Below are 18073 nucleotides of genomic sequence, written 5' to 3'. Positions count from 1 at the left end.
CTTTGTCTCATGTAGTATCAGCTAGGGTAGCTGGAACTGGAGGGTCCATTTCCAAGATGGCTCACTCACATGACTGATAAGTTGGCTGTCATCTGGGAGCTCAGCTGGGGCTGTTGACCAGAGGCTTTGATTCTCCTCCAAGTGGGCTGTTAGTACTTACAGTATAAAGGCTGGCTTCCAAGAGGCAGGAAGCAGAAGCTGCTAGTCTTCTTAAAGCCTAGGTCTCGAGCTGGCACAGTATCACTTCTACATGCAATTGGCGAAAGCAATGAGAGGGCAAGCCCAGATACAAGGGAGTAGAGAGGAGCACAATGAATTTATGGCCTTTTTTAATGTACCACACTGACTGATACAGAAGGCTGTTGCCATAATTCCGGTGAGAAATGATGATGCCTTGAACCAGATTGATGATAGTGAGAAGTGGTTGGATCCTGGTTAAACAGTTGACCCTTGAACAATGTGGAAGTTAGGGGCACTGAGCCCCCAACACAGTCAAAAATCCTTGTGCAACTTTGACTCCCCCTAAATTTAACTAATAATAGCCTACTGTTGAGCAGAAACCTTACAGATAATATAGTCAATTAACACATAGTTTGTATGTTATATATAATACACTGTATTCTTATAATAAAGTAAGCTAGAGAAAAGAAAATGTTATTAAGGAAATCATAAGAAAGAGAAAATGTATTTGCTATTTATTAAGTGTAAGTGGATTATCTTAGAGGTCTTCATCCTTATTGTCTTCATGTTGAGTAGGTTGAGGAGCAGGAGGAAGAGGAGGGGTTCACCTTGCTGTTTCAAGGGGTGGCAGAAGCAGAAGAAAATCTGTGTCTAAGTGGACCCATGCAGTTCAAACCCAGGCTGTTCAAGGATCAACTGTATTTTCGAGACAGATGATGGGGTTTGCTGGTTGGATATGAGGTATGAGAGAGAAAGAGAAGAGTTGTGTTAATCTGTGTCTTCTGAGAAGCAGACGTCCAGATGCAGTTAAGCATGTAAGCATTTTATTATTATTATTTCCTGTGTGAAAAGGAAACAGGAAAGGAACCAGGGAAATCTGGGAGAGTCATCAGACCGTGATGGAAGTCTTACCCTTGATGAGGGAGAGAGGAAGAAAAGGTTGGGTGGAAGAGTCCAAAACCACCATGCAGTCTAAGGAAGATTTTGCAAAGCCTTTGGAGAATTCTTGAGTCACACAGTTGGCCAACAAAGGAGTCCTGTGTCTTCCAGGAATAGGTCTTAGCATCCCTGCCACAATCAACTGTTGGTAGGGAGCAGCCCCTGGAAGAGGTCACCTCAGTGTGAATGCCGTGATGGATTGCAAGCACAGCATCTGGGGCTTTTTGTCAATTACATTTCCTGTGTAGGAAGCCTGTGAGACACATTCTCATGGCAGCCTCTGGAGTCAAGGACAACGCTAAGGTTTTCAATCTGAGCAGCTAGAAGAAGGAGAATGCCTTCAGTGAACTGGGGAAGCGAGTAGGAAGAGCTAGTTTGAGGAGGCGTATCAGAAGTATGATTCTGGACATGTCAAGTTTGAGATATCTATTAGACATCCCAGTAGAAGTATCGCATAAGCAACTGGATAAACATGCCTAGATTTCAGGGGAGATTTTCATGTCACAGAAAATAAATTAGGGACAATAAGACTGTAAGTGTTAAGAAAAATTTCTTCTTGGCCGGGCGCGGTGGCTCAAGCCTGTAATCCCAGCACTTTGGGAGGCCGAGACGGGCGGATCACGAGGTCAGGAGATCGAGACCATCCTGGCTAACACGGTGAAACCCCGTCTCTACTAAAAAAATACAAAAAATTAGCCGGGCGAGATGGCGGGCGCCTGTAGTCCCAGCTACTCGGGAGGCTGAGGCGAGAGAATGGCGTAAACCCGGGAGGCGGAGCTTGCAGTGAGCTGAGATCCGGCCACTGCACTCCAGCCTGGGCGACAGAGCGAGACTCCGTCTCAAAAAAAAAAAAAAAAAAGAAAAATTTCTTCTTGATGAAGTTACCAGTACTATATTTATAGCACCCAATTGAGTTATCTTTACTGTGTTATTGTTCATCATTATTATATATCAAACAACACAAATATATATATGCAATTTTGATCAATGAAATAATTATTAAATATAAAAGTAAAATTTTGTTGGAAATGCATCTCTTTATAAGCTGTATCTGTGGATGAATGTCATTTATTGATAGAAAGAGTTCAGCATCACACTATATTCCCATTTTTCATACTTACAGGTTTAAGTGCTTGTTCACATAAATATGCATATTGGAGTAGAAAGAATTTTATTATGGTAACATCATTTTGGTTTTTAAACTCCTTCTGCATCTTATGTCAAATATGCTATAGTAAACTATTACAAATATTTTTGGAGGCAGGGTCTTGCTCTGTCACCCAGGCTAGAGAAAAATGGTACAATCTTGGCTCGCTGCAGCCTTGACTTCCCAGGCTCAAGCAATTCTCCTACCTCAGCCTCCCAAGTAGCTGAGACTATAGGCATGCACCACCATGCCTGGTTAACTTTTTTAAAAATTTTTTTAATAGAGACAGGGTCTCACTATTTTGCCTAGGCTGGCCTCAAATTCCTAGGCTCAAGCGATCCTCCTGCTTTGGCCTCTCAGTGTGCCGGGATTACAGGTGTGAGCCACCATGCCCAGTTCAAAAATTAATTTTAATGATCAGCTGATGGCACTCATAGGTCTCGCAGCAGTTTTGGTGAAAATAAAGAATTGGACACAGTGGTTAGAGTTATTTGCATTATCAGTGCTAGCCCAAATGTGAAATTATCCCTCTGTTTGATACCTAAAACATTTTTAGTGCCCAGGGCAGTGCACCAGTGGCAGATTCTGGAAGGGTGGGAGGTGGGCCTTTTATTCAGTAGAGTTGGGGAGGGACATTGTGAAAAGGGAAGTAGGAAAGGTGGGTCTGCCTGTCCATCACAAGTGTGTCCTCAGGCAGATTTCAGGAGAGAAATTCTGAAAATTGAATCCCTTGAAATCCTTTTGCATACAGGATGAAAAGTCTTCTCATATATCTGAGTGATTGGAAAGGTTCTCAGACAATGTGCTGGGTTTTTTTTAGAGGGCAATTGGAGTAGTCTTCCAAGGCATATAGGCGTAGGAGCACTTTGAGGACCTGATCTGAGAGGCCATGAGTTGGTGTAGGGCAGGGTCTGTCTTAGCCTGGAGGAAAGTTGTTTTGCTTTGCTGGTGTCTCAGGCCAAGCTGAGGAGTAAAGTCCAGGTTTAGGCTTGGGCCAAAGTTAGGTGAGGATATTGGAGAAAGCAAACTTATATAGGTGCTAAGGGGGTTGCCTGATGGACATGGAAGATGGGGGCTTCTAAGAACCCTAGCAATGAGTTAGGCCACTCTGAACCAGTTCAAAAATTGAGGCTGGGTGTATGGACTGGGGATGAACTTAGGTTCTGAACCAACCTTGAAGGGTTGTGTGAGGAGCAATGATAGGATGGGAGGTGGATAAATTGCTTCATCTCAAGAGGTCTGACTCCTTAGAAGATCTCTTCCTACTTCCTTGGACATCATAAGGTCTCCTCACACTGAAGGTGGCTGGGAAGCCTGCTATAAGGTGCCCCAGGGCCCATTCCCTGCTTAGTGTCATGGAAAGATCACTGCATTCAAGTCAGAAGGCCAAAGTTACACTTGCATCTATCCCCACTGTCTGTGAGGCCTTTGGAAAACTCCATTATGAGCCCCAGTTTTCTTGCCTCTAAAATGAGAGCAAAATACTTACTTTTGCTGCTTTTTAATGTGGTAAAAATCAAAGGTTAATATCTGAATGTGCTTTCTAAATTGTGATGCACTTTATAAGTAAAGGCATAAACAATTCAATTCAGTGTCAGTGAGTACCTGCTATGTTTCAGGCAGCATGGGGCAGGGAGTGGGGGGTTACACATAGAGGGCTATATGAGGACAGGGACTGCCTAGGGTGAAAGCCAGATACTGATAAAACTCAAAACAAAGGAAAATGAAAGACATATACTTGGTGTGTTGGTAAAGCAATCTGGAGCCACAAGAGGGAGGGGTAATCAATTTCAACTCAGGGGATCCAGGAAGGTGTACATGGAGGTGGAGGGATTTGCCTTGGGCCATGAAGGCTGAATGGGAATTTGCTGAATAGAGAAGTGGGACAAGGGCATTGCAGGCTGAACATCAGCAAGGTGGTAATATGAAGGTGTGGAAATGCCTGGAATGTACAGACGACTATGGACATATAGATAAGATCCTCTTTTTTTCTTTCTAAAAAAATTTTTATTATACTTTAAGTTCTGCGATATATGTGCAGAACGTGCAGGTTTGTTACATGGGTATATATGTGCCATGGTGATTTGCTGCACCCATCAACCCGTCATCTACATTAGGTATTTCTCCTAATGCTATCCCTCCCCTAGCCTCCCACCTGCTGACAGGCCCCAGTGTGTGATGTTCTCCTCCCTGTGTCCGTGTGTTCTCATTGTTCAACTCCCCCTCATGAGTGAGAACATGCGGTGCTTGGTTTTCTGTTCCTGTGTTAGTTTGTTGAGAATGATGGTTTCCTGCTTCATCCATGTTCTTGCAAAGGACATGAACTCATCCTTTTTTATGGCTGCATAGTATTCCATGATGTATATGTGCCACATTTTCTTTATCCAGTCTATCACTGATGGGCATTTGAGTTGATTCCAAGTCTTTGCTATTGTGAATAGTGCTGCAATAAACATATGTGTGCATGTGTCTTTGTAGCAGCATGATTTATAATCTTTTGGGTATATACCCAGTAATGGGATTGCTGAGTCAAATGGTAATTCTTGTTCCAGATCCTTGAAGAATTGCCACACTGTCTTCCACAATGGTTGAACTAGTTTACCCTCCTAGCAACAGTGTAAAAGCATTCCTATTTCTCTACATCCTCTCCAGCATCTGTTGTTTCCTGCCTTTTTAATGATAACCATTCTAACTGGTGTGAAATGGTATCTCATTGTGGTTTTGATTTGCATTTCTCTAATGACCAGTGATGGTGAACTTTTTTTCATATGTTTGTTGGCTGCATAAATGTCTTCTTCTGAGAAATGTCTGTTCATATCCTTCACCCACTTTTTGATGGGGTTGTTTGTTTTTTTCTTGTAAATTTGTTTAAGTTCCTTGTAGATTCTGGATATTAGCCCTTTGTTAGATGGATAGATTGCAAACATTGTCTCCCATTCTGTATCATCTCCTGTTCACTCTGATGGTAGTTTCTTTTGCTGTGCAGAAGCTCTTTAGTTTAATTAGATCCCATTTGTCAATTTTGACTTTTGTTGCCGTTGTTTTTGGTGTTTTAGTCATGAAGTGTTTGCCCATGCCTATGTCCTGAATGGTATTACCTAGGTTTTCTTCTGGGGTTTTTATGGTTTTAAGTCTTACATTTAAGTCTTTAATCCATCTTGAGTTAATTTTTATATCAAGTGTAAGGAAGGCGTCCAGTTTCAGTTTTCTGCCTATGGCTAGCCAGTTTTCCCAACACTATTTATTAAATAGGGAATCCTTTCCCTATTGCTTATTTTTGTCAGGTTTGTAAAAATATGGAACACTTCACGAATTTGTGTGTCGTCCTTGTGCAGGGGCCATACTAATCTTCTCTGTATCTTTCCAATTCTAGTATATGTGCTGCTGAAGCAAGCACAGATCCTCTTTTTTTCTTGTTATTTGAAATATTATTGCCATGAACACTCATACCCATACAAATATTCTTATACATTTCTCCAATTATTTTCTGCATATAAATGTTTAAAACTGAGATTAATACACCAAAAAACTCCTTGTAGGCCTTTGCGTTCATACCACTTACCATATTGCCCTCCAGAAAGGTGGTGTCCCCGTCTCCTGTAAGACAGTTCTGGCTTTACCACACTCTTCCCCTGAGCCTGCAATGACTTTTTATGCCAATAGAACAAGATAACAATTTCTGAGGATGGCGTTTGATCCATGATCTACAATGTGACCCCAAACCTTCTTTTCAATTTTGTTTTTATCTCAGAGGCAGTATACACAGTGGTTAGGAACACATCTTTGGAAGAGGCTGCTTGGCATTGAATCCTGAATTTACTGCTTTTTAGATGAGTATTCCTACAAAAGTGACTGAGTGTCTCCTTGCCTTGATTTCCTTATCTCTGGGGGATGTGGTTCCATTAAAATTTGCGAGGGAGCTCATTTTTAGTTGTCAAATTTTCTTATGATTAAACATTATGAATATTATTTTAAAAATCTTATAAATGTGAGTGGTTTGCCATCATCAGATGCCATGAGGACAAGGAATCTGAGAGGCACGGAGGAGGCTGGCAGAGCAGCTTGGACAGAGGTTGGATTGGGGAGGAGAGATGGCGAGGGCTGATATGGTGGTGGTGAAAATGACAAGGGAAAAGGAACCATGTGTAAGGATAAGCAGAGAAGGCTAGCAGAGGAAGGGCTTGGCTGCATGTGAATGTCCTGAGGGCTTTGAGGCTCCCTTTCCAGTGTGCCTGCTGCTGCCCTCTGCCCACTATCCTTCCAAAGTCTGGAGAATGCTGCAGTTTACTTTCACTCTGCATGTGGGGAAAATTTGGAGTTGTATTCAGCATGCTAGGGAAGGGAGAGCTGAATTTTATTGCTAGCTCACTGCACCACTGGTTTTATCCCAGCTTCAAAAGTGTTCTTGAACAGCAAATGCCATTTGGATGAGACTGTCTTTCTCATCCTCCACCTTTGCTTTCCCTTTGCTCGTCTTTACTCTTTCATTACTGTATCTCCGGGTGTGTACCACAGGTAAGCACCATGGCACATGCTGTGGGGTACATATATAGGAGACAACATGAACCTTATTCTGCAAGGGACACAGAAGGGCATCTCCAATCAATCCCTCATGTCTTCTTTCCCCAGAAGACTTCAGAAATCACAGCTTTGACAAGGGAAAGAGGAAAGGAGACCGCTGGTTGTCGAAGCCCTACTGCTACGTGCCAGGTAGCATGCTAGACACTCATATTGTGGCGTGTCCCCCACCAGGTTACTTAAGGGTACATGCCAGCTGCTTAAACTGTAAAGGCTAGGCTGGGAGCCAAGGCCATGTTACTCAGCTGAGGGACAGGTGTTCCCAAGAACCCAGACATCCCAGAGGGTATCTGAGAACCTACCAAGAAAAACAGTCCCATCACACACACACACAATAGGCAAAGAGCCAGAAAATCAGTTTAAAGGACCTTAGAGACAGAAAGTGATATGGAGCTCTACAGCTGTCCTGCTGCCACCCAGGAGTGTCCCATATCTAGTCTTAATAAAGTCATCTACTCGCGAAGCTGGACTTGTCCGAGTTATTCTTTGGTCTCTTAGCACCTTCCCAGTTTGGGAGGCAGGAGCAGGTGTTACAGTCCCGTCTTTCTCATGACAACACTATATATAAAATTTTCTTGTTTAATCCTCTCAGTGACTATAGTGGCTTTATTATCTCATTTTATAGTTGAACAAATTGTGGCTCAGAGAGTTTCAGTAACTTGTGCAAGGCTATACAACTAGAGATTGCAAGACAGGTCTGTGTGGCTGGCATTTGACCCCACTCTGGCCTTCATTATCTTTACATTTCTTGGCCAAGGGACTATGGAAACCCACATTCATTCTTCTGTTGTTCAGAGGACCTCACTTATACTTGTTCTCGGAGGGAGGTGAGGTTCTGGAAGTGAAGTCATGAGCAGAGTTTTCCCACAGGTTCCGCTAAACTGTTGCTTCTGAAAGAGGCATACATATTGGCCAGTGCTATGGAGGGTGTCAATGTCCTTGGACTGGCAGAAGTTCTGGAGAGTGGTGAACTTTCTCAGTTAACCTCCTCTCTTAGGCTCCTTAGGTCCACACTGATAATCTGGCTGGGTTACCTATGGCATGAGGAAAGCCGTACCCAGTTCAGCAAGAAACCTAGTATCCTAGTTTTCTGCAGAAAACCCTGGAAGTCACGTTGCTGCTGCAGCTGAGTCTTCTGACTCTGGATTTTGGTGATTGATGATGAGAAATGGGATGACTGCAGGGCGTCCTACAGAAGGGAAGTTAGCAAGCAGCCAGGTTTTGGGTTGGCTCGGTTTTATCCATGGTGTGGCTTCTTTCAGGTTTACGTTGATTAGCCCTCTTAAGAACAGTGGCAGCTTGGTTACTCAGTGGCAGCCTGGGGTGTCTCCCAGGACAGGCTGGTTGCTAGGCATCCTGAGGTAGCGGCTGCCATGAGAACTGCAGGCAGCCTGAGCTCCGCTGTGCTCAGCACTCTGGGGCTTCTGAGAGCCCTGATCTGATCATCTGATATACCAGGAAGGTGTGTTTCTTGTTGAAGGAGAGGAGGACATTCCCCAGAGGCTGATAGATTTTTAAGGCTGCACATCTCTTGTGTTCCTCCCTGTGGGGAGCTCCAGGAAGCTCTTCTGGCAGGCTGGGTAGGAGGCTTCCCTGTGGGAGTTCATAACATCACATCTACACTTTTATTCCTGCATTTATCTTGGTAAGTTGAAATGATCTACCTATGAAGTTAAGGACAGATCACTAGAGGAGGATGGGGAGTCAGTGTCCCCAGCACCTAGAATAGTGCCTAGAACACGAGAGATCCACAATCAATGGGGACTTGTTTGTGAAGCTGAGAGGGCTGCTCTCAGAGACTCAGGTTCCTTCCGTCTTCCTGATCTGCTTCTGTCCTCACAAGCAGTCGCAAGATGGCTGATCTGTTTTTATACCTTGTGTCCACATTACAGACAGTAAGAAGGAAAAATTGAGAGAAAAAAAGATGGCCTTTCATTGTATAAGCAAGGCTTTTCCAGAAATCCCTGGCAGGTTAGTGTCACATGGCTGTCTCTAAGCAGCAAGGGAGTTGGGAAAATACATGTTTTCACTTAGGCTTGTTGCCCTCTTAAAGTCAGGATTCCTTTAGCCAGTATGAGAATGTATTAGTTTTCCAGGGATTCCATAACAAAGTACCCCAAACTTAAATGGCAGAAATGCATTGTCTCACAATTCTGGAGGCTAAAAGTCTGAAATCAAGGTATTAGCAGGGTTGGTTCCTTCGAAGGCTGTGTGGAGAACTTGTTCCATGCCTCTCTCCTAGCTCCTGGTAGTTTCGTGGCAATCTTTGGTATCCCTTGGTTCGTAGGTGCATCACCTGATCACCACCTTCACCTTCACACGATGTTCTCCCTCAGGACATGTCTGTCTCTGTGTCCAAATTTCTCCTTTTTGTAAAGATGTAATCACATTGGATTAGGGCTCCTCCCGATGACCTCATTTTAACTTGATCATCTGCAAAGACTTTATTTCCAATAAGGTACACTCACAGACACTGCAGGTTAGGATTTCAACATCTTTTGGGAGAACACAATTCAACAGATCATAGGAAGTTTTAAAGCATAGCCTTCAAAATCTTTGACACTCCTGTTATCAGGAGGTGATGTCTATGCCCCTTGCCTTGAATCTGATTGCTTATGATTGTGTCGACTAATAGTGTATGGTGGAAGAGACTTCCAAAATTAGGACATAGAAGGCCTTGCAGCTCCTGCTTGACTTTCTTGAGACACTCTGGAAGAAGCCAGTTGCCGTATTAGAAGTCTGAACATCTCGAGACTGCCATCCTGGAGAGGCCACATGTAGGTGCTCTAGCCAACATCCCCAGCTGAGCTCCTGGCCAGTAGCAGTGTCAATGCCAGCCTATGTGTGTGCCATCTTGGATGTCCAGTCCAGTTGAGCCATCAGAGGACTACAGCTCCAGCTGGCATGTGACTGCAACCCCAAGCAAGGACTACTTATATAAGCCCTTCTCAAATTCCTGAACCACAAAGTTAGAACAAAAGCAAATGGTTGTTTTTAAGTCACTTGTTTGATAAGTGGTTGTACAGTAATAGAAAGCTAGAATAATCAGCAAGAAGGAGAAAATGATTTTGATCAGCCAAGAGAAGACAATTCAGGGAGAATTGTCATCAGGAAGATGGCCCCCATCAACCCGTTTGTCAGAGGTTTTATATTTTTGGGTTTCCACTGGTGTTGGGACTCCCTCCTTCATGCTGAGATACTTGGTTGAGTGTTGATAATGGTAATGTCATCTGATTGTTGAAATAATTATCTTCAAGGGAGAAATTACATCAGAGCTTATCACTGTTAACTGGTGTAATGAAGGTGGTGGTCCCTGGCTTGCCCTATCAGTAGGCTGCTTTGCCTCAACTGAGAGAGAATTGTCCTTGGAAAACACAATTCTAGCTTGTGTAACTTGTTTCACCAAGGAACAGGTACCTTCCCCTCCCCCATTTTACAGGCAAAGGCACTAGGAGAGGGTCTTCTGCAAGACCCTGAATTCTACAGCATAGTTCTCAGTTTCCCAGTTTATTCTGGGGGCCCCAGAGCCAGACTGTGCCTCTCAAATGATTAGTGAAATACAGGCTTGTCTTATGATAGAATTTTGTGAATGTGTTATGGTCATTCTGTGCTGAATAGCTCACCTGTGGGTGGCTGTTCTGCCTCTGGTGTCCAAATCCCACTGCGTTTCTGTCCTCTGTGTGCTTGCCAGATCTCAAGACTTTTCATTTCTCTTTTAGACCTCCTTCATACCATGCCTAAGGTAAATCCTTGCTTGGGGTTGACTTTTATTGCATTTCTCTTGGCTTCTTCAAATTCACCTTTAAGCTTTGAGCAATCTCCCCAACAGCAGTTGCCAAGCAACTTCTTTTCCTTTCTATAGATTCCTCCTAAAATTCCATCTGTTTCATCAAGCCCTTTGCTCAGCCATGCTGCTGCTTTCTACTTTGCACTGTATTGAAACTACAGATTAAAAAACCAAAGTTATGCTATGTGGAGCAGGGTTTAGGGTAGTTAGGGCACGGGCTTTGGAGTCAGAGAGGTCTAGGTTCAGATTCTGACTCCGCTACATGTTAGCTGTGTGACATTAAGTAAGTTATTTAACTTTTCAAACCTCAGTTACCTTGTCTGTAAAATGGGTGTAGAAAATTATATTTTCCAATGATGACCACAACGATTTCTCCCATTTCACATACTCTTCTAGAACCTTCTACTCAAGAGATGGGCTCTATGTCCCTTTCTTTTGAATCTGGACAAGTTCATGACTTGCTTGTAACCAGTTAATGCAGTGGAAATAATGCTGCATGACTTTAGAAGTCAGATCAGGAAAGGTGATACAGCTTCTGCCTTCCTGGATAGAACACTCACACTGGAGCCCTGAGCATCCATTTAAGTTGCCTGGCTGCCCAGAGCCCACTAGACTGCAAGGAAGCCCACTTGAGCTCACGTGAGAAACCATATGGAGAAGCTCTGAAAATATACTTGATTCTTATTATTCACAGCTTCTGTATTTGCAAATCTGCCTAGTCACTAAAATTTATTTGTAACCCGAAATCAATACATGCGGCACTTTCAAGGTTATTTGTAGACATGTGTAGAGTGGTGAATGATTTGAGTCACCTGATGTGCACATTCTGAGCTGAGATCAAAGAATATGATACTCTGGCTTCTTATATCAACTCTCATACTATAAACAGGTGACATTTTCAAAGTCTATTAGTGGTATTTTTTGCATTTTGTACTTTTAGTTGGTGATTTTGCTGTTGAAAATGGCCCCCAAGCATAATGCAGAGGTACTGTCCAGTGTTTCTAAGCTCAGGAAGAGTGTGCTGTGCTTTATGGAGAAAATACATATGTTCAATAAACTTTGCTCTGCATTGAGTTATAGTTCTGTTGACTGTGAATCCAATGTTAATGAATCAACCATATATATTTTGTGTATATCTATCTATCTATCTATCTATCATCTACAAAATAAGGTGTCTTTAACAGAAACATACACTAAACAAGGTTATGTACTGATCACTTGATGAAAACATTGTGACCAGGGACTCACAGGAACCTAATCCTGTGTTTCCCCTAGGAACGATGGTTCAGTATTTGCTCATTTAGTGTTCAAGGTGACTTTATAGAACATAACTACCACAAATAATAAGAATAGACTATACATGAACAGAGAGAGATGCTCAGTCAGCCCCTGGCTTCTGAGTTTAGAAGAGCCGAAATAGACTCCTGCAGTTCCAGCTCAGTCACCGTCTGACTGTGACTGCTTGAAAGACCCCGAGCTAGACAGCCTAGGAGAGCCACTTAAATTATTGACCATCAGAAACTGTACATTATAATAATTTTATCTTTAAACAGCAATACTTTTAATATTTTGTTATTTTCATTATATAGCTATACTGTTCATACTTTTTGTTACTATTAAAAATGTTTTAAGCTGCAATAGTAACCAGAATAATGGAATTAACAATGTATCCTCACAGGTAGGTGGGAGATGACATGAGACATCATTAGATCATGTTGAAAGGGCTAAACGTTGCTAAGTTCCAAGTACTTCACTGCCATTAATATTATGAGTCTTCTGTATTAGCCTTTATTTTATAGAAACACGATTATTACAGTTGGAAAGAGGCTTTAAAGATCACCCAGGCTAATCTCTGTATTTTTTGAGCAAGAGAACAGAGGTGCAGAGAGGGGAAATTGTCTGCACACAGAAAGTTGATGCCAGAATATGAATTAGAAACAAGGCTCTTCCTCTGTGCTGAATAGAAAACCCTTTTAACTGCTTTTTTTTTGTTTGTTTCAATTGTAGATGTGCCTTAGTTATTGACAAAGCCAAGTAGAATCTTAATTCAAATACACAGTAAACTTGAAGGATAATTCATCCTTTGGTCCTAGAATCACAGGCGAGATGATCTTTTATTATCTGTCTGCACAAAAGAGGGTTGCTGTGGGGGATGGAAATTGTGCCCTGGGATATACCTTAGTAGATGCCAGTGTTACTGGTTTTAGATTAAAACTTGAATAAGGGCTTGGTCCCTGCATGGCAACTTCCAGCACACAGTGACAGGCTAGGCATTGACTGCTGGAAAAGCAAGCAGATTTTGAAAGGGCTTGGGGTTAGGGAGGTGGTGATGTCTGTAACCATGGTCTTAAAAACACTTGATTTCAGATCCTGTTGACAGTAGCTGATATTTGACCCTACTTTCTATTATATACTAGAAACGAGGTGTTTCTGGAGTGATTCTGAGAGTCACTTTTTGCCCTGTATTTTCTGGGTAATGACGTGTCATCTCTGATGACACAAAATACACCAATAAAAGCTTCCAATACTTGTGCCTGTGGTCTCTAGGCCAGGCTGGTGAGTAGTGACAGGGAGATATGCATGGGGCCCCAGTCTAGAGTTAAGGATTTCTCACCATCACGAAGGAAATGAGGGCTCAGGGTCAGTGTGAGGAGGAGGGCTTTCATTCACCCTTGCCCATTCTTTACTAAACATCTGTCCCTTTAAAGGTACTTAGGCCTATAAATGTATACCTCACCCACTGCATTTACTAACGAATCATCTCTCTTTGCATAATTGGTATAATCTATCATTTTGAGAATAAAATTGAAAGATTATAATTTTGATATAACAAAATGTCATTTTGTACAAACTTGAAAGGTACCAAGGCCAAATGCAAAGTCAAACCAGTAACTTGGCCATATACTTTGTCTATCCTTGATTACTCATGAGGCCCTCTGAAGAACTTAGGAATGTCCTTCTGGTTCCCTTTATTTGTCTCTGGCCACACAGCCGCAGGGACTACCTATAGAAAGTGGTTGCTTTCACCCTACTTCTTCACCCACAGCCAGAAATGTTCTTATTCTTTCTGTGTCCTGGGGGCGGAACCTCAAAACTGTTGTAAGCCAGAACTTAAATTTGCTTCCAAGAATGAATAAAGACAGATTACATCTCTTTCCTTTGATCTTTTACATGTTATAGTTGAAGTCTTAGAGAGAAAATTTCCCTTAAGAGACAAGATGACTTCTAGTCTATAAACCATCATAATGTATATAGATTGAAGGGATTCCATTATTATGAGTTAGTTAATAGTTCAAGATATTTTATTTATGACTCTCAAGAGGGTGTGTACCCACCAGAAGATAAGTTGGTTCCTTATGGGCACATAGACAAGGGCATGTCATTGAGACTAACAGCAGTTCTTCTCCAAGTGTTGTCCAGGGTAGAGGCTGCCCTATCCCATTGGGTCCTAGTGGGAAGTAGATCTCAATTGTGTGGACAGAGACCCTTGACACTCTTAACCTCATGGTGCCCACTAGTGATTTCTTTCCCCAAAGCCCTTGCCCAATTCCACATCAAGTAAGCAAACTGTTGATTATAATCTGCTTCCCATGCAGATTCTTCCAGGGAAATGTTTTAGTCCATTTGTATTGCTATAAAGAAATACATGAGGCTGAGTAAAGAAGAGAAGTTTATTTGATTCACAGTTCTGCAGGCTTTACAAGAAGTCTGGCCCTAGCATTTGCATCTGGTGAGGGCCTCAGGCTACTTGCACTCATGGCAGAAGATGAAGGGGAGCTGGCGTGTGCACAGATCACATAGCAAGACAGGAAGCAAGAGAGAGAGTGGGGAGGTGCCAGGCTCTTTTTAACAACCAGTTCTTGTGGGAACTAATTGAGTAAGAACTCCTTCCCCACTCCCTCGAGGCAGAGCATTAATCTATTCATAAGGGATCTCCCCATGCCCTAAACACCTCCCATTAGGCCCCACCTCCAATGTTATGGATCAATTTCAACATGACATTTGGTGAGGACAAACAAGCCATATCCAAACTACAGCAGGAAAGAATGCAGTGAAGGCAAGAGTCCAGCCCCAGCTGAGGACAGATTTTCTTTTAAAATAAGTCAGTAGTCTGGCATTCCAGTTTTACATATCAAATTCACTGAAGGATTTGGTTAATGAGAGTCTATCGTGGAGAGACAAATCCACAAACCCTTCCTGGACGTGCCACTGGGTAGCATTGGGTAGGACAAATGGAGGTGAAGTAAGAAAACTTGTCAGGACCCAAACTTTGGGGAGTATTCATATACACTGAAAAAGGACCCAAAGATGTTATGTAGGAAGTTCAACAAGATGACCAATTAATGTGTGTGTGAGTGTGTGTGTGTGTGTGTGTGTGTGTGTAAGTGCAGAGAAGATGGCACTGGGCAGAAATAGGGGCCCACTTACGTAGGCTCTAGCTCAGCGTTTTTCACAGTATAGTCCCAATCTACTGAAACAGAATTTTTCGGTTTGGGGCCTGGAATTTGTGTTTTCAACAAGCTTCCATGTGATTCTGCTGCCCATTCAAGTTTGAGAACCACTACTCTGATCCATGTTATCATTGTTCAGTTCTCTTTCCTCCATGTTGGTGTGAGAAATAATGAGTAAAAAGATAACACATGTGTCTAAATCTAATTCCTCTTATTTCTGTAGTTAAGATAAGCAGAGGTCCCCCAAGAAATGAATTTTCCATGAACTCACATCCCAGTGCCAAATAAACTAGCTTTCTAAAATTTTTAGCACTTGGTTCAAATATCCATGAGATAATGAAATAATTTGGGGGAACAAGTGTTGGAATGAAGAGAGACAACCATAGATGTAAGGTTTAAAGTGGTGTTCAAACATTGTATTCTAAAAAAATGAGATTTTATGGCCTTAAACAACTGTTTATTAAATAAGCATTTACTTAGAACATATGGTATTCTTTGCATCAAAGTCTACTTAGAAAAGTGTGACTGGGGGATCCTTATCTTTCTTTATACCTTTTCAGCATCTTTCTTTGCCTTCCCGATTTTGGCTCCAGCGTTCTCATGCTGGTCCCTGATGACTCAGTCTGTCTTGACACCTCAAATTGCCTTTGGTACAGACTTAGCTTTCTCTCATCAAAACTTACCTGTTGCTATGAGCTGTATGTTTCTGTCATCTCAAAATTTCAGTGTTGAAATCCTAACCCTCAATGTGATGGTATTAAGAGGGGAGGCCTTTGGGAGGTGATTAGGTGATGAGGGTGGAGCCCTCATGAATGAGCTATGTGCCCTTATAAAGAAGCTCGAAGGAGCCTGTTCATCCCTTCCACCATCTGAGGACATAGGGAGAAGATAGCCATCTATAAACCAGGAATCAGGCCCTCAGAAGACACAGAACCTGATCATGCAGGCACCCTGATCTCCGACTTCAGCCTCCAGACTGTGAGCAATAACTTTCTGTTGTCTATAAGCTACCCAGTCTCTGATTTGTTCTTAGTGAGCTGACCAAGACACCTATGTTGAATTTCATGCTCGCTACTCAACCAGTTTTCTCTCTAGAAAGCAATCTGACTAATTTATCCATGCCAAAGTGTTGATACAGGATAATAGCTTAGAATGCATTCCTAAGACTCTTTTGGGTCCAATCTGTCAAATCAGGTGAACTGTGTTTCTAATGGAGGAGTCTAAGGCATCATAGAAGGAAAGAGAGGGGAAACTATTTGGGCAGGTAGACGTTCTTAGGATTCCTAAAATAATACCATGGAGTAGACTAATCTGATTAATTTTAAGGACAGTCTTCCCTAATTCTGAGGTTAGGAAGGGATAGTATAAGGATTCTGAATATACCTGGAGACTCAAAGCCAAGTAAAATAGGTGATTAAACCCCCTCCAAAGAATGTATGTAGAATTCATTACAATTTAACGAAAACCATCTAGTGACTATCACCCCCAGCAGCATATTTAAGATGAGGCTAGAAATTCTAGAAGGGGATTTAAGGAAACACTAAGTGCTTGGCTTTTCTCCAGCCATTCCAGTGTCTTCTGGGGCTGGAACAAAAGCACTGTCATGCTGCTCTTGGGAGAGATGTATATGCCTCCCTTGGAATTTAGAAGTACTGGGGATCAAAGAGACTGACTGATGCCTGCTTCTCACCTGGGGAAGTCTAAAAGGAAAGATTTGCACAAGAGCAGTGCAAAGGTAGGGGGCCCAGACGGGTGAGTACTCTTGCCACTTAGTGGGCAGGATGCAGCACTTGGGGGCCAAGAGGACTGTGGGTAAGGTAGCGGAGTCATCTTTCAGGGACCCTATCCAAGAGGGTGGCCTGCTGGGCAAGGGGATCCTGGAAATAAGAGGCTTCAGGTTTCCTTTTGGGTACAAAAGCTGAGGAGGTCAGAACTGATCAGTTAGAGTGTGTTATCAGAGTCAGGAAACTGCCACCTAGAGGTCCATGCAGACTATTCAAAGAGCACATTCCCCTTGCTTCTGCATCCCTTGGAAAAGCCAATACTTGAATGGTTGCTATGACAGAGACATGTTACAATAGCATCATTGAAATGAGATATTGCCTCATCCCATAATTTTTCTCTCTATTTCAGAGAAGCAAGCATAATATGGAAGAAGGGGTAGTATATCAACATGGGTCCCATGAGAAGAGCAGAATTACTATGAGTGATAAAGAATGAGTGATCTGTTACAGGAATTAGACCTTACACATTGTGGGAACTGATAGAGAAATCTGTGTGCAACTGTTGCTCTGTGTCTGCTGTTGGGGCCAATGTCTTTATAGGTCAGCCAGGCCAGATGGTCAGGAAAGGCAACTGGAAATGAAATGAAAGTGAGAGGCAGCAAGGACAAATTGGAACGTATGAGGTCAAATTGGAACTTTCAACTCCCTCAACTCTAATGAAAAGGGTGACCTGTGGGAGAAGCTGGCACTCTCTGCTACAGAGCAGCACACATGCCTGGCCCAGGACTTAGAGAAGCTAAAAGAGAGGAACTCATTGGAGTTGGAGAAACTGCAGGCCTGGGTGCTGCCCACACCAACAAGGGGAATAAGCAGATCAGTAGCAATGTCTACGAGCTGGCTGCAGTGCCTGGCACTCTACTTCCACCTTCAGAGCACAAAATGGTGGTTCCTTCACTTTTGTCTGGTGCAAATTTCTCTTGTAAATTTCTCCACCCTAACTCGTGGGAAATGTAGTTTCAGTTTAGCTAAGTGGCTGAACCATGCAAAAAAGTGTAGAAGGAACTGTTATGGTTTCTGATCCCTAAAATAAGTTCTCTGAGCCAGGGGTTGGGCCCGAGCCAGGGAAAGGGGAGAAGCTTTGAATTGGATATGAAATTATTGACTTAGATTAGAGTTTTGAATACCAAAATGGGGTTTCTTAAATTGGCCTAAAAGTCACAAGCTTTGTTTAAGATGTTTTCAGGAGGCAGGGAGACTTGTTTGACGT

General features: G+C 42.6%; 1 non-coding gene across 1 annotated transcript; it reads right to left on the bottom strand.

The window, feature by feature from the left end:
- Positions 1-5556: 5556 nt before the first annotated feature.
- On the bottom strand, positions 5557-5663 carry LOC117078583. The gene has a single exon (XR_004435033.1). It is a non-coding gene; the product is annotated as a U6 spliceosomal RNA (small nuclear RNA).
- Between the last annotated feature and the right edge of the window lie 12410 nt (positions 5664-18073).

This window comes from Trachypithecus francoisi, unplaced genomic scaffold (assembly GCF_009764315.1).
Source record: "Trachypithecus francoisi isolate TF-2019V2 unplaced genomic scaffold, Tfra_2.0 Lachesis_group6, whole genome shotgun sequence".
In the NCBI taxonomy this organism is placed as follows: domain Eukaryota; kingdom Metazoa; phylum Chordata; class Mammalia; order Primates; family Cercopithecidae; genus Trachypithecus; species Trachypithecus francoisi.
Note: the sequence above shows the minus strand (reverse complement) of the source record. Positions and strands in the feature narration are given on the sequence as shown.